Below are 21603 nucleotides of genomic sequence, written 5' to 3' on the forward strand. Positions count from 1 at the left end.
CTTGAGCTTTTGAGACCCCAAAGCCCACCTCCAGTGACACACTTCCTCTAACAGGACCATACCTTCTAATAGTGTCACTCTCCAGTAACCAAGCATTGAGCCTTTGTATGGTGGCCATTCTTATTGAAACCACCACAGTCATCTTGGAGGTCATGCGTACTTTCAGTAGAAATGATGGTTATGCTGCACCTACCTTCCTGAATGGCTGTCCTGGGTGAACGAGTGTCGCGCGCCCAATGTCCCGCCAGCAAGAACGACGCGCGGCAACAGGAATCTTCTGCGAGCAAGCCTTTACTGTGTTACAGCTCTTCTTAGTGTTACAGCTCTTCTCAGTGTTATAGCTCTTCTTAGTGTTACAGCTCTTCTCAGTGTTACAACTCTTCTGAACAGGGACCCCGAGCAGCAAAATCGCTCGGCTTATATAGACAACAGTATGCTAATTATCTCTCAGGGATTGGTGGGGCTTGGATCACCCCACTACTTGTCCTCCAGGGATTGGCGGAGAATGAATCACCTCATTAGCATATTAACGGTCAACTAACACCTGGTGCATAAACCGCACATGTGCAGTACCGCTGTTCACCACTAGAGGGAGCCCTAGCAAGGGGACAAGCCTGCACATGCGCAGTAAGTCGTTTATATCCAGACAAGGCTGGATGTCGGCGCCATCTTTGTTTCGCTGCGCCGCTCTCTACAAATGAGCTCTGGTTCCAGGTGGCAGTTTCTTAGTGTTAGGGCTCTTGCAATCAAAATCCCCACAGGGAGAATTAATCTGCTTTCAACTGAACAGGATGAAAGAATATTTACCTTTTCCTGATAATTCCTACTGAGTTGTTTTTCCTTCCTGACAAGTGTAAAACTAATCTTTCATTTGAGATGGGAAGGGAGGAGAGACATCTTCAAGGTTTTGCTATGACGACTTTCTTGTGACTCCGTCATTGTTGACCTTTCTCTGCCCAAGGACAACTGCCTTCTTTCTTACCAGGCTCTCCAGGATTTGATGTTGAGGGCAATTACAAAAGCAAATTTATACAATGTGATTTAGTTTGGGCTTCTCTTCTCGCTTTTTACAGAACTTACTTTTTAAGAATAATGAGAAGAGATTTCAAACAAATACATCATGATCCCCAAACGTTCTAAAATTGAATATAATACATTCAGCTATGCCGAATAAATGAATGGCCACACAAGTGGATGACGATTCTTCACTTGGTATATGAACAGCTCATCGAGAAAAGAGTGATCAGGTTGACTTCATTATTCAGTGGGCTCATGATCTTCATGAGTGTTCCAGAACTATCTGAACTTTTTGATGCTAAGGCAAAGAATAACACATTTTTAGAAGGACTTTTATGAAGACTTTCTTCTGGGCGGTGGTAGGTGCTAAGCTTCTCTAGTGGCTCTATAACCTAATCAGTTTTGGAATACCTAATTGCTTCCTTCTAGACATATTTACACCCAACACTTGAGTATCAGATTTATTTATTTTTTTCTGCCATATCAAACTCATTAAACATAACTGTTTTGGAGAGTGTCCTAGTTGGCTTTTCTGTTGCTGTGATAAACACCATGAACAACAACAAAACAACAACAACAACAACAACAACAACCTTGGAGAGGAGAAGGTTTTTATTTCAGCTCACATTTTCACATTACAGTCCATTATTTAGGAGTGTCAGTGGAAGGAGCTCAAGCAGAAACCATGGAGAAACGCTACTAAGTGACTGGCTCGGCTACCTCTCTTATATAGCCCACCCCACCTCCTGGGAATAGTACCTCACCCAGTGGGCTGGGCATCCCTACAGTCCTTGTCAGTCAACAGAGCCTCTCGTAGATATGGCCACATAAGCTTGGGCACGGGTCTGATGTAGGCAAGTTTTCTATTGAGGTTTGTACTTCTCCTGAGGTCACTATAGTTTGTGTCTACTTGATTATAAAAACTAACCAGGCCAGAGAGTGACACAAGAAAATTTTAATGTCATCTTGACAACCACTTAAAAATTAAAACCAAACTTTATATATGAAAATATAATTTACTTATTTAAAAATATGTTGGGTTTGGTCTGTTGCTATGCATTGTAATGCTAAATTCTGTACCCATGAGTGACTTCTCGAATTTGCAGGCTTTATTTGTACAAACTTTGTTTCTTAATTTAAAACTATTGGTTAATAAAATTGGCTATAGCTAATTACTGAAAGGATTAGAGGTACCTGGGCTTTGAGTTATCTAGTTGGGAGTGGAGAAAGCGAGAGAGAGAGAGGAGGGAGAGAGAGAGAGAAAGAGAGGGAGAGAGGGAGAGAGAGAGAGAGAGAGAGAGAGAGAGAGAGAGAGAGAGAGAGACCAGGAGGAGAAAGAGAAAGAACAAGGAAAGAAGAGAAGCCACCACAAGGTGAGATGGACCATGAGCACATGGCCAGAAGAAACAAGAAATATTTGGGGTACACTTCTGGGTAGGTAGCCGGGCCAGGGGTTATTCCCCAGTAACTGTTAAGGTCAAATAAAATGACCATAGTCTGAGTCTCATTTACTTGTGAACTAGTTGGGAATAAACTTAAATTAGTTTTGTTACAATATTGTAACATGGTATTTTTGTTAATTCTTAGAGAAATTCATTCATGATATAGTGTATTTTGGTCATAATCACCACTCATTCCTTCTTATAGATCTATGGGCAGGATCTATGACCCAGCTTCCATTTCCTCTTTGTGTCTCTTTTTTAAATCAGTGGTGAGTCCTGATCGTGCTGCTCATAGACTTCATGATGTGGACACCCAATGTAGCACTCATTTATAACTAGACCCTTTCCTCTGCCTCATTGTTTGAAGTTGTAGTTTTTCTGTAGTAGGAATAAGATTTGCATTGTTTGGGTCTAACTTGCCGCAGTGACAGGAGGTTTTGTGTACTGTTATCTCTACCTATGAGGAGTTGCCAGAGTACAGGGCAAAGCAATTAGACAGATGACAGTCTGTTATGTTATAGCTTATAGCTGAGCTTGAAACCACCAGCTCAAGTACAGGCTGGTGGAGCCTCTAAGACACTGATGGAGAGGCAGAGTCCTTCCACAGATGCTCCCTTTTTCCTTGTTGCGAAACTATAAACAGGGAGTGTGTATGCGGAGCTGTGTTTGTGTGTTTTTATTTATTTTTGAGAGTTTCATACAACATATTTTGATCATATTCACTCCCCTTACCTGGTTCTTCCCAGAGTTTCCCCTCTTCTATGGATACCCAACTTCTCTCTCTTAAAAAAAGAACTCAATGAACTTAACCTTGTGACTGCTCCTGGGCCTAGGAACTGCCCTGGAGTGTGGCTGTTTCTTTGCTCTATTGAAGAAAATGAATTTCCCTCAACCAGCAGCGATAAAATGTCAATAGACCTTTGGGTCCTGCCCACTTTCCATTCTTCCTGAGAGGATTTTGTGTGTCTTGAGCTTATACAGGTCTTATGTGTGCTGACAGGGTCACTGTATGCATATGTGCATCTGCTATGCCTACTATGCCAAGAAGACTGTTTCCTTGCACTATCTACCACCTCGGGCTCCTCCAATCTTTCTGTTCCTCTTCCACACAGAGCTCTGAGCCTCGAGGGAGTGGTATGCTATAGACATTCCATTTAGGGCCGAGCATTCCAAACTCTCTTATTCTGTGCATATTGACCAGCTTATGGCCCATAAGGGAAAATCTATTACTATTATTCTGCCAAATGAACATGAAGTGAAATGACTCCTTATGACATTCCTATAGCCATAGATCAGTCTATTGCCCTCACCAGAGAAGCTGCTCCTTGTAGTTGATGAGAATTAACACAGAGACTGACAATATTCTGTCACCCCACACTCTCACATCCCTGGGGTACTGATAAGTAAAAGTTTCTCTTCAATTTTGGAGAAGGAAGATGAAGTTTAGAAAGCAGAGAAAGTAGTCATGGGGTTTTTAATAGCCATTCCCTCTTTGAATGGACTTTATGTGGCTACTGAATTTGTACCCACTCTCACTGTCTAAAAGCTATACTATGGTGGTGTTAGTGCCACTATACCATTTACTGAACCCTGAGTGCTTGATGCCATGCATCTGCTTAGTACTGGGAAGCCTTCTTAAAAGCTCGACGTGGGAAGTGTTATTTTATTGTTTTAGACTAAGACAACGGCAGTTTACTGAGCTTGGCCAGTTTTGGGGAAGTGGGCAGGTTAACATAGTCAATGCAAGAGCGAAGCAGAATTCTAAACATGTTTCCTACTGCATTGTCATGGAGTAACTAAGCTAGTCAGTTTTGTAATGGAGAGCATAGGATTTTCCATGTAGAAGCATGGGGTTGACCGAGGTTCCCCGGTATTGTTTCTTTTTAAGTTACTCAATGGTGCAAATTTGGTAAACTTAATGAAAATGTCAGTTTCCAAATACAGCGTCTTAAAAACATTTAAGCTTATTCCTCAACATGAGTTGCTTGTGTGATATGGTGATAAGTATCTTCTACTTTTTTTTTCATCTTTATTAAATTGGGTATTTCTTACTTACATTTCAAATGTTATTCCCTTTCCTGGTTGTCAGGTCAACATCACCCTAACTCCTCCTCCTCCCCTTCTATATGGGTGTTCCCCTCTCCATCCTCCCTCCATTACCACCTTCCACTCAAGAATTCCGTTCACTGGGGGTCCAGTCTTGGCAGAACCGAGGGCTTCCCCTTCCACTGGTGCCCTTACTAGGCTATTCATTGCTACCTATGAGGTTAGAGCCCAGGGTCAGTCCATATATAGTCTTTGGGTAGTGGCTTAGTCCCTGGAAGCTCTGTGTTGGTTGGCATTGTTGTTCATATGGGGTCCCAAGCCCCTTCAAGCTCTTCCAGTCCTTTCTCTGATTCCTTCAATGGGGTTCCCATTCTCAGTTCAGTGGTTTGCTACTGGCATTCACCTATGTATTTGCCCTATTCTGGCCATGTCTCTCAGGAAAGATCTGCATCGGGTTCCTGTCGGCCTGCACTTCTTTGCTTCATCCATCTTATCTAGTTTGGTGGTTGTATATGTATGGGCCACATGTGGGGCAGGCTCTGAACGGGCGCTCCTTCAGCCTCTGTTCTAGACTTTGCCTCCCTATCCCCTCCTAAGGGTATTCTTGTTCCCCTTTTAAAGAAGGAGTGAAGCATCCCCATTTTGGTCATCCTTGAGTTTCATGTGTTCTGTGCATCTAGGGTAAGTCGAGCATTTGGGCTAATATCCACTTATCAATGAGTGCATACCATGTATGCTTTCCTATGATTGGGTTACCTCACTCAGGATGATATTTACCAGTTCCAACCATTTGCCTACGAATTTCATAAAGTCATTGTTTTTGATAGCTGAGTAGTATTCCATTGTGTAGATGTACCACATTTTCTGTATCCATTCCTCTGTTGAAGGACATCTGGGTTCTTTCCAGCTTCTGGCTATTATAAATAAGGCTGCTATGAACATAGTGGAGCATGTGTCTTTGTTATATGTTGGGGCATCTTTTGGGTATATGCCCAAGAGAGGTATAGCTGGGTCCTCAGGTAGTACAACTGAGGAACCTCCAGACTGATTTCCAGAATGGTTGTACCAGTCTGCAATCCCACCAACAATGGAGGAGTGTTCCTCTTTCTCCACATCCTCGCCAGCATCTGCTGTCACCTGAGTTTTTGATCTTAGCCATTCTCACTGGTGTGAGGTGAAATCTCAGGGTTGTTTTGATTTGCATTTCCCTTATGACTAAAGAGGTTGAACATTTCTTTAGGTGCTTCTCAGCCATTCGGCATTCCTCAGCTGTGAATTCTTTGTTTAGCTCTGAACCCCATTTTTTAATAGGGTTATTTGTCTCCCTGCAGTCTAACTTCTTGAGTTCTTTGTATATTTTGGATATAAGCCCTCTATCAGTTGTAGTACTGGTAAAGATCTTTTCCCAATCTGTTGGTTGCCGTTTTGTCCTAACCACAGTGTCCTTTGCCTTACAGAAGCTTTGCAGTTTTATGAGATCCCATTTGTTAATTCTTGATCTTAGAGCATAAGCCATTGGTGTTTTGTTCAGGAAATTTTCTCCAGTGCCCATGTGATCAAGATGCTTCCCCTCTTTTTCTTCTATTAGTTTGAGTGTATCTGGTTTGATGTGGAGGTCCTTGATCCACTTGGACTTAAACTTTGTACATGGTGATAAGAATGGATCGATCTGCATTCTTCTACACGCTGACCTCCAGTTGAAGCAGCACCATTTGCTGAAAATTCTTTTTTCCATTGGATGGTTTTGGCTCCTTTGTCAAAAATCAAGTGACCATAGGTGTGTGGGTTCATTTCTAGGTCTTCAATTCTATTCCACTGGTCTGTCTGTCTGTCTCTGTACCAATACCATAGTTTTTTTTTTATCACTATTACTCCGTAATACTGCTTGAGTTCAGGGATAGTGATTCCCCCGGAAGTCCTTTTATTGTTGAGGATAGTTTTAGCTAGCCTGGTTTATTTGTTATTCTGCATGAATTTGCAAATTGTTCTGTCTAACTCTATGAAGAATTGGATTGGAATTTTGATGGGGATTGCATTGAATCTGTAGACTGTTTTTGGTAAATGGCCATTTTTACTATATTAATCCTGCCAATACATGAGCATGGGAGATCTTTCCATCTTCTGAGATCTTCAATTTCTTTCTTCAAAGGCTTGAAGTTCTTATCAAACTGACTTTCACTTGCTTGGTTAAAGTTACACTGAGGTATTTTATATTATTTGGGACTATTATGAAGGGTGTCGTTTCCCTAATTTCTCTCTCGGCTTGTTTCTCTTTTGTGTAGAGGAAGGCTACTTATCTATTTGAGTTAATTCTATACCCAGTCACTGTGCTGAAGGTGTTTATCAGGGTTAGTAGTTCTCTGGTGGAACTTTTTGGATCACTTAAATATACTCATATCATCTGCAAATAGTGATATTTTGACTTCTTCCTTTCCAATCTGTATCCTTTTGATCTCCTTTTGTTGTCTGATTGCTCTGGCTAGGACTTTGAGAACTATATTGAATAAGTAGGGAGAGAGTGGGCAGCTTTGTCTAGTCCCTGATTTTGGGGGATTGCTTCAAGTTTCTCTCCATTTAGTTTAATGTTAGCTACTGGTTTGCTGTATATGGCTTTTACTATGTTTAGGTATGGGCCTTGAATTCCTGTTCTTTCCAGGACTTTTATTATGAAGGGGTGTTGAATTTTGTCAAATGTTTTCTCAGCATCTAATGAAATGATCATGTGGTTTTTATCTTTCAGTTTGTTTATATAGTGGATTACGTTGATGGTTTTCCATATATTAAACCATCCCTGCATGCTTGGGAGAAGTCTATTTGACAATGGTGGATGATTCTTTTAATGTGTTCTTGGATTGTTTTACAAGAATTTTATTCAGTATTTTTTCGTCGATATTCATAAGGGAAGTTGGTCTGAGGTTCTCTTTCTTTTTTGGGTCTTTGTGTGGTTTAGGTATAAGAGTAATTGTGGCTTCATAGAAGGAATTCAGTAGCGCTCCATCTGTTTCAATTTTGTGGAATAGTTTGGATGGTATTGGTATGAGGTCTTCTATGAAGGTCTGATAGAATTCTACACTGAACCCATATGGACCTGGGCTCTTTTTGGTTGGGAGACTTTTAATGACTGCTTCTAATTCTTTAGGGGTTTTGGGGTTGTTTAAATAGTTTATCTGTTCCAGATTTAACTTCAGTACCTGGTATATGTCTAGGAAATTGTCCATTTCCTCCAGATTTTCAAGTTTTGTTGATTATAGGCTTTTGAAGTAGGATCTGATGATTTTTTTGTATTTCCTCTGAGTCTGTTGTTATGTCTCCCTTTTCATTTCTGATTTTGTTAATTTGGACCACTTTCTGTATCCTCTGGTTAATCTGGCTAAGGGTTTATCTATCTTGTTGATTTTCTCAAAGAACCAGCTTTTGGTTCTGTTGATTCTTTGTACAGTCCTTTTTGTTTGGTTGATTTCAGCTCTGAGTTTGAGTATTTCCTGCCTTCTATTTCTCCTGGGTGTATTTGCTTCTTTTTGTTCTAGAGCTTTTAGGTGTGGTGTCAAGTTGCTAATGTATGCTCTCTCCTGTTTCTTTCTGCAGGCACTCAGAGCTATGACTTTTCCTCTTAGCACAGCTTTCCTTGTGTCCCATAAGTTTGGGTATGTTGTACCTTCATTTTCATTAATTTCTAAGAAGTCTTTAATTTCTTTCTTATTTCTTCCTTGACCATGTTATCACTGAGTAGAGCATCGTTCAACTTCCATGTATATGTGGGCGTTCTTTCTTTATTGTTATTGAAGAAGAGCTTTAGCCTGTGGTGATCTGATAGGACTCATGGGGTCATTTCTATTTTTCTGTATCTGTTCAGACCTGTTTTGTGCCCAATTTTATGGTCAATTTTGGAGAAAGTACCGTGAGGTGGTGAGAAGAAGGTATATCCTTTTGTTTTAGGATAGAATGTTCTATAAATATCTGTGAAGTCCATTTGGTTCATAACTTCTGTTAGTCTGTCTATTTCTCTGTTTAATTTTTGTTTCCATGATCTATCCATTGATGAGAAATTGAAATCTCCTACCATTATTGTGTGAGGTGCAGTGTGTCCTTTGAGCTCTAGTAAGGTTTCTTTTATGTATGTAGGTGCCCTTGTATTTGGAGCATAGATATTTAGGATTGAGAGTTCATATTGGTGGATTTTTCCTTTGATGAATATGACGTGTCCTTCCTTATCTTTTTTGATGACTTTTGTTTGAAAATCGATTTTATTCGGTATTAGATTGGCTACTCCAGCTTGCTTCTTCAGACCATTTGCTTGGAAATTTGTTTTCGCCTTTTACTCTGATGTAGTGTCTGTCTGTGTCTCTGAGGTGTGTTTCCTGTAGGCAGCAAAATGCTGGGTCCTCATTACTTATCCAGTTTGTTAATCTGTATCTTTTTATTGGGGAATTGAGTTCATTGCTGTTGAGAGATATTAAGGAATAGTGATTATTGCTTCCTGTTATATTCATATTTGGATGTGAGATTATATTTGTGTGCTTTTCTTCTCTTTGTTTTGTTGCCAAGACGATTAATTTCTTGCTTTTTCTAGGGTGTAGCTTGCTCCTTATGTTTGGCTTTATCATTTATTATCCTTTGTAGCACTGGATTTGTAGAAAGATATTGTGTAAATTTGGTTTTGTCATGGAATATCTTGGTTTCTCCATCTATGTTAATTGAGTTTTGCAGGATACAGTAAGCTGGGCTGGCATTTGTTTTCTCTTAGGGTCTGTATGACATCTGTCCAGGATCTTCTGGCTTTCATGGTCTCTGGTGAGAAGTCTGGTATAATTCTTATAGCTCTGCCTTTATATGTTATTTGACCTTTTTCCCTTATTGCTTTTAATATTCTTTCTTTGTTTTGTGCATTTGGTGTTTTGACTATTATGTGATTGGAGGAGTTTCTTTTCTGGTCCAATTATTTGGAGTTCTGTAGGCTTCTTGTATGTTTATGGGCATCTCTTTCTTTAGGTTAGGGAAGTTTTCTTCTATGCTTTTGTTGAAGGTATTTACTGATCCTTTGAGCTGGGAGTCTTCACTCTCTTCTATACCTATTATCCTTAGGTTTGACCTTCTCATTGAGTCCTGGATTTCCTGTATGTTTTGTGTGTGTAGGTTTTTCCATTTTCCATTATCTTTGACTGTTCTGTCCATGATTTCTATGGAATTGTCTGCTCCTGAGATTCTCTCTGCTATCTCTTGTATTTTGTTGGTAATGCTTGTATGTATGGCTCCTTTGGTTTTCTATAACCAGGGTTGTCTCCCTTTGTGGTTTCTTTATTGTTTCTATTTCCATTTTCAATTCCTTCACCTGTTTAACTGTGTTTTCCTGTAATTCTTTCAGGGATTTTTGTGATCCCTCTCTAAGGGCTTCTACTTGCTTACTTGTGTTTTCCTGCATTTCTCTAAGGGAATTCTTTATGTCTTTCTTGAAGCCCTCCATCATCATGATCAAATGTGATTTTAAATCTAGATCTTGTTTTTCTGGTGTGTTTGGATATTCAGTGTTTGATTTGGTGGGAGAATTGGGCTCTGATGCTGCCACATAGTCTTGCTTTCTGTTGCTTGGTTTCCTGCATTTGCCTTTCACCATCAGGTAGTCTCTGGTGTTACTTTGTTCTGCTATTTCTGACAGTGGTTAGACCGTCCTATAGGCCTGTGTGTCAGGAGTGCTATAGACTTGTTTTCCTGTTTTCTCTCAGTCAGTTATGGGAACAGTGTGTTCTGCTTTCAGGTGTGTAGTTTTTCCTGTCCACTGGCTTTCAACTGTTCCTGTGGGCCTGTGTCCTGAGTCCACCAGGAAGGTCACTTGGAGCAGAGAAGTTGGTCTTACCTCTGGTCCCAGGCCTAAAGTCGCTCCTCTGGGCTAGGTTTTTGCTTTCCTTGAGGGCAGCAGCCAGAAAGGCCTGCCCCTATTTCTCGGTTCCTGTGCGCAGGAGGCCCAGTGGCACAAGGTGTTGTCCTCTAAGTATCTTCTACTTTTTATGGTTACTTCATTATTTGATTTTGAAGAATATAATTTTTTTATGATGAATCAGTATAGTGATTTTGGGGTTAGGTCATCTGGGGTTCAGGTACTGAATGCTTGAGGGAGTTAGAATTTCAGTTTGAAACAGCACTTCAGTACCATAATCAGTTTGTTTGTTTATTTGTTTGTTTGCTTGTTTGAGACAGTGTTTCTTACCGTAACCAGCCCTAGCTGTCCTGGACTCAGGGTAAACCAGGCTGGCCATGAGCTCACAGAGATCTTCCTCCTCTGCTTCCCAATTGCACCACCACACCCAGCTAATCAGTTGGTTTTTAAAGACAATTTTGATTCTTTTAGAAACATTAGCAACATTAAACGGAAGTTGTAGCTTTATGTTATGTTATATAGCCTAACCCATATAATCATTTCTTCCTTCTCTCGCTCCCTCCTGGGACCAGATTCCACCTGTTGGACAAGGATATACATCACCTACATCCCTTCACACCTGTCAGACAAGGATATACATCACCTACAACCCTTCACACCTGTCAGACAAGAACTGTACATCACATACATCCCTTCACACCTGTCAGACAAGGATGTGCATCACATACATCCCTTCACACCTGTCAGACAAGGGTGTACATCACATACATCCCTTCACACCTGTCAGACAAGGATGTGCATCACATACATCCCTTCACACCTGTCAGACAAGGATGTGCATCACATACATCCCTTCACACCTGTCAGACAAGGATGTGCATCACATACATCCCTTCACACCTGTCAGACAAGGATGTGCATCACATACATCCCTTCACACCTGTCAGACAAAGACTGTACATTACATACATCCCTTCACACCTGTCAGACAAGGGTGTACATCACATATATCCCTTCACACCTGTCAGACAAGGGTGTACATCACATATATCCCTTCACACCTGTCAGACAAGGATGTGCATCACATACATCCCTTCACACCTGTCAGACAAAGACTGTACATTACATACATCCCTTCACACCTGTCAGACAAGGGTGTACATCACATATATCCCTGGTTCTATTATCTTTCTTCACATCATCTTCTTGGTTTTCATGCATGTCTTGTTCTTATAGACCGATTTCCCTCTCGTAGGCCCTCAGTAAGTCCTTGTACTAGAAATAACCAAGTATAATCTGATCCTATGACACATGTACCTCTACATACTTGGGTGATAATTTGAAATGGAAGATAATGATAGTATCAGAAGTAACTTGAGGAAACAGTTCCCATTGCCTTGCCAAGGAAGGTTTGCCTGCACACACACTGGTTTTCGTTTGTTGGCAGGTAGAAAGAATCTATAATCAGTTCATGGAAAGCGTATTTCTTTTTTTTTTCTTTTTCTCGGAGCTGGGGACCGAACCCAGGGCCTTGCCTTGCTAGGCAAGCACTCTACCACTGAGCTAAGTCCCCAACCCCGGAAAGCATATTTCTGTATATATGTTTAGGAGAGAAAATACTGACCCTGCATTGGAATAAAAGGAAGAGTTAATGAGGGACATTCCTTTGTGGTCTCTATGACAGTTTTATCATGCATGCACTCCTATCCCACACAAGAAAAAAGCCCAACAAAAAGCAAAACCAATCATTTTCTAAGAACAAATTCACTTGTGTGCTAACAGACTGAAAACCCATCAATTTCTTTTCTTTTTCAAGAATCAAATGCCAAATGAAGTCAGCCTTTAAATATTTGGACATTTTTCTCCGAGATACTGCTGTGTTAGGCAAACATTGGCATTAACACTTCCAAAGAAGGCTCAAAATGAAAGAGAAGATGTGCAAGCTTCCTTCCAATTACTGTGCTAATCAATCACCATTTTAATTACAATTTATTTGTGCCCTGGGCAGGAGTTTCCTGGGAAGACAGAGCAAGACTGTGTCTGCCTTTTACTCCCAGAAACGCAAAAGAAGTGTACAGAGAAATAGTCAAGATAATATTGCTATTACCTAAAAAGAATAAATAGTTTGCTTAGAAAGTCAACTAAATACTGGTTGATTAACAATATTTTGGGGGTTAGTGCACTTCCTAGTCTAGTGTGTAGATGTAGGTCCTGGTTTGGGAACTGAATCTAGTATGTGTTTGAATCCTACACTGACACTTATAGAAATAACAGGATTTTGAGATGGAAATGACTTTTGTCAATGGTGCTTAATCTGAAATCCCCTTTACTCTAGTCTCTACAAAATCGTGAGATCAAATAAAGACCAACGTCAGAGAGTTTGTACAATCTAGCATATTGCTTAGCATCTTCATCGTCATGATCTAGACCACAAAGTAAGCATCTGTGGTAACTCACTTCTCCTCTTGGACCTAAATTACCACAATAGGAGATCAGGAAAGAGACTGGAAATGAAGTTTCCCAAATTTTAGAAAACCAAAGAGGGCCTTCAGTGATGCTCTATTTCCTTTTAGTTTCTATGCCAAATTGCAAATTAGTTTTGTGAGGGAGGTAAAATTTAAATCTTGTAGTACACAGACAACAAAGGAATTTTCATGGTGAAGACAAACCCAAAATCAGAATATTGAAGATAAAATACAATCAAAGAAGGAAAATTTAACACAGGAAATACCGGAACTAAGTTAACCTTTCTTTGAGGTCTTATCATAATTAAACTCAGTCAGATGAGATAACCCAGTGAAGGCAGGTTCTTCTCACAAAGGCCCATTCCTTCTATCAGGAGAAGCTTCATTTCCCAAAGAATTTCCCTTTTCCTGGAGGTGCTGCTTCAGAATGGTGTGTGAAGATGGGGATGTAGAAATATCAGGTGTTGCCAAGTGGGACAGAATTTACTGACTTTGGGGGAGCAGGTCAGCATAGTGTTAAGACCAACAGGGACAGCAAATGTACTTTCTATGCCGGTGCCCACATTCTCACACCCTACACGTTGTTGAAGAAGCAGACACAGTTCTACATTAACTTTCATGCCGCTGCAGTCAAAATACCAAGCAGGAATAAAGGAGGAAGTTTTGCCTGGGCTGACAGTTTCAGCAAGTCTTCGTCATCACAGAAGGGATGGTAGAATCAGTTCCTTATCCACAGTGACAGATAGGAAAGAGGGGGTGGACAGGAACAAGAGGTAGGTATGGGCCATGCAAGCACCCTGGCTCCCGGATGAGCTAAGGCTTGAAACCCCAGTGACCTTGGTTCCTGGGCACCAGGCCCCTGTCACTAGCTCTAGCCCTCCATACATTCATGGCCATCAGTCACATAAGGGCAACACCTCAAGCCCCTCCACAGATAGAGGAAGTGACCATAGGTACCTAAAGGCCTGGAGTCTTAGCCAATAAACTTTCCTTCCCAGACACTCCTCCCTGTAAAAGTATTTAATCTTAGGCCCACCCTGAGAAGTGGGGTATGGTTCTACACACCCACTTTCCACCATGACAATAAACATCTTAAAACCACAAACTCCCTTTTCATCAGGATCTGCTGTGGGGAGCTATGGAGAAGGCCTAATCTCCTGACTGTGCTTCCAGCCATGGCCACCAAGCCAAGCCTGCTACAGCCATAAGGCCAAAGACTCCCCAATGCCCCCAAGGGACCAGCCAAAGCTCCCTTCTTTTCTCCCTCGGCCCCATGCTAGATCCAGCCTGTGGGCCCCCACTCTGTTCTGCATCATCCAGCAGCTCCAGGGTGTCTGAGTGTCTGAGAACCAGACAGCCTTGGCCTTCTTGCAGGCCTGGAGAACCCCGAGCCTGCTCCAGCGGTCCCATGCCTCAGACTGTGCTTCCCCACCCCTGGAGCGGTGTCCAGGGGCTGCTTTATGGCCTGACACCCACCCAGCGACAGCGTGGGGTAAGCATAGTCAAACTTCCCTCATCCTGCCTCCCCAAGCCGCTGAGCCCTGTGGTAGAGCAGATGTGGGACCCCCACTAACCCTACAGGTAGGTATGACCTTCAAATCATGCCCCCAATGGCAAGGAAACAGGCTCCTCAGCCTTCAGAATAGTGGTGCATGCTGGGCTCTGAACAGTCAGAACAAGGGGACATTGCAGAGCCAAGCCATACAGCCCTTAAGCCCAAGCTGCCAGTGACCACAAGCACTTCCTGGGCTCATCTGCTTAACTTCATGCAGCTTGGAAAACACGATTTCCTCTTAGGCTGGCCATGCCCCTCGAATTGCCTAGTTCTCCTTTTACATGACAGTCCCACTGCAGTTCTCCCTGTGAGTGTCAGTCCTCTTTCTCTTTAGCTGGCTTCTTAGAATCCGTTCTCACCTGTCTCTGTGCATTCTTCTCTGGCTGAGGATTAGAAGTGCCTGGAAGTCCACTCTCCTGCCCCATACAGTGTGTACACCATGCTCTCTCTGTCTCTGCCTCTCTCAGATACATGCGTGTGCACAAACTGGAAACATATAAAAGTTATGAACTCAGCATTTCTTTATGATTCAGTGTGTATTTTCGACATGAGGGCATTCTCTTATAACAACTATGATTTAGTGATCAAAATTAATAGTAACAATACAATCAGCTCATTCAGCTTTACCACTGTGTCTTCGGTGTCTATTAGAGAATAGGCTGACTTGGCTTTTGTCACTCCTGGAGAGCAGCTTGCGTTGCTGTCTTTTAGTCTCTTTTTAATTTGAAGCAGGTCCTTGGTCTTTCTTTGTTTTCCATGACCTTGACATTTTTGAAGTGTACAGGACAGTTATTTTGGGTTTGTCTGATGTTTCCTAATGATTAGATTTAGATTATATATTTTTTGCAAAAATGAATGCCAGAGAGATGTGTTTTATTTTTAGCATCTCACAGCAGGGCACAGTGATGTCGGCTAGTGCTAGGATGTGTGTTGAGTGAGTTAGTGTGTGATGTGCCTGCCACATTTCTAGGGTGTAGTTACGGTTACTGTTTTTCTATGTAATTAGTAACTGCCTTGTGGGGAGATGTTTTGAGGGTATAGAAAGAATCACATTTACTACAGACTATAAGGGTTGGGTTTCTTTATTTGATTAATATTTTGCGATTTCATACATGAATTGGTGAGTTCTTTTTCTCTCACCTTTACTCTCTTTTATTTCTCTCTCGTCCCTGTTAGCCCCACTTCTCCCTACAGGTGCCTTTCTCACATTTATACCTTTTGTTTCATGACCTTCTGATTTTAACTGAACCGGTCTGTTGGACCACAGGTTTGGAACTATCCATTGGAACTTGATGAGTGCACCATTTGGTACACTAGTGAAGACGCAGCTCTCTTTCCTTCAGAATCAGTTGCCATTAGTTCAGAAGGGAGAGGGAGAGTCCCCTGAGCCCATCCCTGATCCATGATTGGTTGCTGACATTCACGTACTATTGACAGGTTTGGCCCATCTTTGCGCTGGCCCAGTGCAGTCAACCACAGCTGCTGTGAGACCATATTTGCAAAGGCTCTATCATGCCCTGAAGATACTAGTTCATGTCTCTTCTCTGTTTCTGACTCTTAGAGTCTGAGAGTGTCTGTCTGGTTTCTTATTGTTGCAGAGAGAATTCTGAATATGAATAGACAGAAGACTGAATGAAAACATATGAGGCTGGGTTTGGATTAGCAATACTATTTGAGCTCATGGCTTTTGTTTTGTGTGGATATGGCTGAGTGCTTATCTGCCATATATGTATCTGTCTCCTAGCTCTACCCTCTGTGAGAAGCATCAACATCTTTGTAGCAGCGAACATAAAGGATAGCATTATCTTGGCTTCTAAATACTATTTTCATGTAAAACCAACCAAGTCTCTTATGCTAGGACAGGAAAAGGACATGGTAGGCATGGGATAGTTTATTTTACCAGAAAGTAAAGAAGTGCCAAAGGGCAGAAATATACTAAAAGGATTCTGGTTTAAAAGTGCTCCCACTAGGCAATCACAGGATAACCCGAACATAGATGTAAATGGTGCAACAGCTGGAGCAAAATAATCACCTCTGAGGCCACCCTGTAATAAATAATTATATGAAAACATGTAAAGAGAATGACCTTATATTATAATTATGCACATAACTCTAGAATGAATGATTGAGAATCATTTGAGATCTCACTTTTATAACGTTGGATTTCCTTCCCAGACTTGGCCTCTCCCAGGCATTCACTCTCTAACTTCCCACACTCAATTTCTCTTGATCAAGTGTAGGGGTAAATATTTAAACCCCTCTGAGCTCCCGGTGGGTAGTTGTGCATTTTACCTCCGCCTGCTCCAGATGATCTGGATCTTGGATGGAAACACACACACACACACACACACACACACACACACACTGCTATTTTATTTTATTTTATTTTATTTTATTTTATTGCCTTGACTATTGCAATGGGTGGGCCACTCCTGAACCTCCACGTGGCTAACACACTCCCCTCTGATATTGCTGAGTTAATACTTGCTAATCTATATTTCATCTCTACTACCCAAGACCCAATTGCAGGAGTGTCTCATAGTGCCACTTTTCCCGATTTCTACATGTCAGTGGGCTCTCCCTTTGGTTCGTTCATGGCATGGTCCATTCCTTTATCCCTCCTAATGGTGGAATCCCTCTTGTTATCTCTGCATTTCTTGCACTGCCTAAATGACCTGCCTTTTACCACCTGCCGGGCCATTGACTACTGGCTCTTTATTAACCAATCAAAAAATCAATTGTTGACAGGGACCCAGCAGACATGCGAATTCCCATATAAGCACAAATCAAATCCCTAACAGTCAAGTTGTCCATAAGTTGGCCTGAACCCCTCTAGGAGTACCAGCTTAAGTCATCTAATGGGATTCCTCAGTCTTCCTTAGGGAACAGTCCATTTTTCTGTAGAGTATAAAGAGGATACTGGAGATATTCATTGGAAGCATCTTTTCAAACACAATCTTGCTCAACTATGAAGGGCGTAAGAGGGAGCCTGGTGTCAAACAAGAATTCTGATCTCTCCCTTATCATGGAGTAGATCGGCAGCTCCCACAGCCTTGGGGACGGGAACTGAGGATGAACAGAGCTGATTTGAGATTTGGTTGGCTTGTTCCTTTTCCTTCATCTGTAATCCAGATTTTTTGGTTTGAGAGCTCTGAAAATTTCAGAAAAACACAATAGCAAGCAAGTAAAAGGAGCTTACATTGCTTGATATACATGTTGTTAGGATGCCCAGTTCCAGTACCCTGCATAAGATTCCTCCAGGGCAGACCACCAACATTCCAAGAGTTTGATGATTTAACTCTCAAGGCAGACACCAGGAAGCCCAAAATTTTAATACAATGAGCCAGTCAACACAGGACCACCTGGAAAACAAGCCTTAGGCCTATATCTATAGGGGCTGTCATTCTGAAACCATAGTCTTCATTTACACAGGATAAATAGTAATTCTAAAATATTTTCATAACTCTACATCTTCACTATTTTTAATTTTACTCATGACAGTCCATTTCTAGATTCTTCACATTAATAAGGCACTGGTTCCATCAGTTAAAAATCCATTTATAATATCTACTTAAAGATTTTTAAAGCCTACACACTAATAAAAACATATAAAAAGTGCATACAGTTGCTGTATCTTTAGTATTGCCTTTCTGATAAAATACTTAAATGAAGTACTGTGTACAGTGCTTACTAGAGTAACCTACCTGCCTCTGGAGTTTCAAGCTGGAACATAAAATCACGGTATCCATATTGAAGCTTTTGAAAGTACATTAGGAAAATAGCAGTGGAGTTGCCAGGGTAGGGGATTTTCTAAGGACTAGGTTGCCCCTTGAAATCTTGGTCCTTTGAAATCAAAAGTACTTAGTGAAATAGACTGGGGAAATGATAACAGAATGTTGGAAGTGGAACAAACATGTTAGCTTTAGAGGTTAGCATCCTCTGATGAGTGAAGCAACCTAGCTTTGTTCACCTCTGGATTTCCCATGTTCTGCTGACTAGAATTCTTTTCACTGAACTCTTGAAGTTCGTTTTGCCTGCAGCATGCTCTATAGGAATCGTGGTAGAGCTTCTTAACCAGCATCTACTTGTCTGCCTCCCAGCAATCCCTTAGTCAAACTTGAGGTGATGGGCTGGCTCCCTTCTCCTGTGCTCGCCATCATGCGAGCTTACAAAGAGTCAATTGAGATTTCCCCCAAAGCCTGTTTATCCCATTTGTGCTTGTAATTACAAGTACGTAACCTAATTAAATATTACACAATCCTGTGACTTTTGAGTGTAACTCTAAAGAGTTATTGTTTCCTCAAAAACTCAGTTGACTGCTTTGGAATGGCTGGGAGGGAAGACTGCTGAAAAGTGTTATTAAAATAGGTGAGACAGGACACCTGCCAATGACATGAGGGAGCGTTGGAAATAAAGAACAGCAAAAATCAATTTCTCTGTATCTCTTTTTAAAAGTTGTTGATGTTATATTTTTTGTATTGATTTATAGTAAGAGAGTTTTGAAAGAATGTGCACTAAATAATGTTTGATTTCCATCTGGAGCCTCTTAGGTTCGATTCCGTGATGGGCTCTGATTTAAGGTTCAAGGTTAGGGCTGAATTGTTATTTAATGTTTGTAGTCATGTGCTGTCTAAACAAAGTAATCATTCTACTGTGGACCATGATTTTTCTTTTGAAATGCATAATATAGCCATTTTTTTAGTATTAATTAAAATAGTCTGCACAGAAAATGTACAGTTTAAGGAAATGGTGAAACAAAAAGATGCTCTGTCACATGTCAAATGGGACAAATAGCAAAAAAATATTGCCTTGATCCTTTTAGTAAAGGGGGAAATAGGAACCATTAGAGAAATTGGGAGATCTTTCAAATTTTTGTTCTTTTTTTTAAGACAAATAATAAGAACAGAACAATCCATAATAAACACAGACATGGGAAGAATATTCTTGCCCAGGACAGTGCTGTGCTTTGAAGTATTAAGGGCCCTGGTGTTATGGTGATGACTGATTAATGCTTTAAAAATAAATCACCTATTGACAGTGTCCTTTGCCTTTCAGAAGCTTTGCAGTTTTATGAGGTCCCATTTGTTGATTCTTGATCTTAGAGCATAAGTCATTGGTGTTCTTTTCAGAAAAAATTTACCTCATGCCTATTTGTTTGAAGCTCTTTTCCACTTTCTCTTCTATTACGTTAAGTATATCTGTTTTTATGTGGAGGTCCTTGATCCACTTGGACTTGAGCTTTGTACAAGAAAATAAGAATAGATCAATTTGCATTCTTCTACATGGTGACCTCCAGTCGAACCAGCATCATTTGTTGAAAATGCTCTTTTTTCCACTGGATGGTTTTAGTCCCTTTGTCAAAGATGAAGTGACCATAGGTATGTGGATTCATTTCTGGGTCTTCGATTCAATTCTATTGATCTACCAGTCTGTCTCTGCACCAACACCATTCAGGTTTTTTTTTAATTACTATTGCTCTGTAATACTGGTTGAGGTCAGGGATGGTGATTCCCTCAGAAGATCTTTTATGGTTGAGAATAGTTTTTGCTATTCTGTGTTTGTTTGTTTGTTTGTTTGTTTTCAAATTGCACTTTCTAACTCTATGAAGAATTGAGTTGGAATCTTGGTGGGAATTGCATTGAGTCTGTAGATTGCTTTCAGCAAGATGGCCATTTTTACTATGTTAATCTTACCAATCCATGAGCATGGGAGATATTTCCATCTTCTGTGATCTTTGATTTCTTTCTTCAGTGACTTGAAGTTCTTTTCATACAGATCTTTCACTTTTTTGGTTAGAGTACACCAAGGTATTTTTAATTATTTGTGACTATCGTGAAGGGTGTCATTTCCCTAATTTCTTTCTCAGCCTGTTTATCCTTTGAGTAGAGGCAAACGGATTTGTTTGAGTTAATTTCATATCCAGCCACTTTGCTGAAGTTGTTTATCAGGTGAGGTAAAGGACACTGTTGTCAGGACAAAACAACAACCAACAGATTGGGAAAAGATCTTTACCAATCCTACATCTGATAGAGGGCTAATATCTGAAATATATAAAGAACCCAAGAAATTAGACTCCAAAGAATCAAATAACTATTAAAAATGGGGTACAGATCTAAACAAAGAATTCTCAACTGAGGAATATTGAATGGCTGAGAAGCACCTAAAGAAATGTTCAACATCCTTAGTCATCAGGAAAATGCAAATCAAAACAACCCTGAGATTACACCTTATACCAGCCAGAATGGCTAAGATCAAAAACTCAGGTGACAGTAGATGCTGATGAGAATATGGAGCAAGAGGAACATTCCTCCATTGTTGGTGGGATTTCAAGCTGGTACAACCATTCTGGAAATCAGCCTGGCATTTCTTCAGAATATTGGACATAGTCCTACCTGAGGACCCAGCTATACCACTCCTGGGCATATAACCAAAAGATGCTCCAACCCATAACAAGGACACGTGCTCCACTATGTTCATCGCAGCCTTATTTATAACAGCCAGGAGCTGGAAAGAACCCATATGTCCTTCAACAGAGGAATGGATACAGAAAACGTGATACATCTACACAATGGAATATTACTCAGCTATCAAAAACAATGACTACATGAAATTCTTAGGTAAATGGATGGGACTAGAAAATACCATCCTGAGTGAGGTAACCTAGTCACAAAAGAACACACATGAAATGCACTCACTGATAAGTGGATATTAGCCCAAAAGCTCAGAATACCCAAGAAACAATTTACAGTCCATATGAAACTCAAGAAGAAGGAAGACCAAAATGTGAATGCTTCAGTCCTTCTTAGAAGTAGGAACAAAATACTCGCAGGAGGAAATACAGGGACAAAGAATGGAGCAGGGACTGAAGGAAAGGTCATCCAGAGACTGCCTCACGTGGGGATCTATCTCATATGCAGTCACCAAACCCAGTCATTATTGTTGATGCCAAGAAGTGATTGCTGACAGGAGCCTTATATGGATGTCTCCTGAGAGGCTCTGCCAAAGCTTTACTGATACAGATGAGGATGCTTGCAGCTACTCATTGGACTGAGCATGGGGACCCCAAATGGAGGAATTAGAAAAAGAACTGAAGGAGCTGAAGGGGTTTGCAACACCATAGGAAGAACAACAATATCAACCAACCAGACCTCCCCACTTGCCTAGAGGTCCCAGGGACTAAACCACCAACCAATGAATACACATGGA

At 40.9% G+C, this 21603-nt stretch overlaps 1 protein-coding gene and 1 long non-coding RNA gene across 17 annotated transcripts in view; one reads left to right on the forward strand and one right to left on the reverse strand.

The window, feature by feature from the left end:
* Positions 1–671, reverse strand: part of LOC108351933 (uncharacterized) — a 42274-nt gene extending 41603 nt beyond the window's left edge. For all 16 annotated transcript variants that reach the window (XR_010054986.1, XR_005489478.2, XR_005489480.2 and 13 more), the window contains exon 1: positions 194–671. This is a non-coding gene — a long non-coding RNA (uncharacterized LOC108351933). The remainder of the gene's footprint in view (positions 1–193) is intronic.
* The window catches only part of Plcl1 (phospholipase C-like 1), a 337196-nt gene that overhangs the window by 211513 nt on the left and 104080 nt on the right, over positions 1–21603 (forward strand). The gene's annotated exons all lie outside the window — the stretch shown is intronic.

The sequence above is a fragment of the Rattus norvegicus genome, chromosome 9 (genome assembly GCF_036323735.1).
Source record: "Rattus norvegicus strain BN/NHsdMcwi chromosome 9, GRCr8, whole genome shotgun sequence".
Taxonomy (NCBI): domain Eukaryota; kingdom Metazoa; phylum Chordata; class Mammalia; order Rodentia; family Muridae; genus Rattus; species Rattus norvegicus.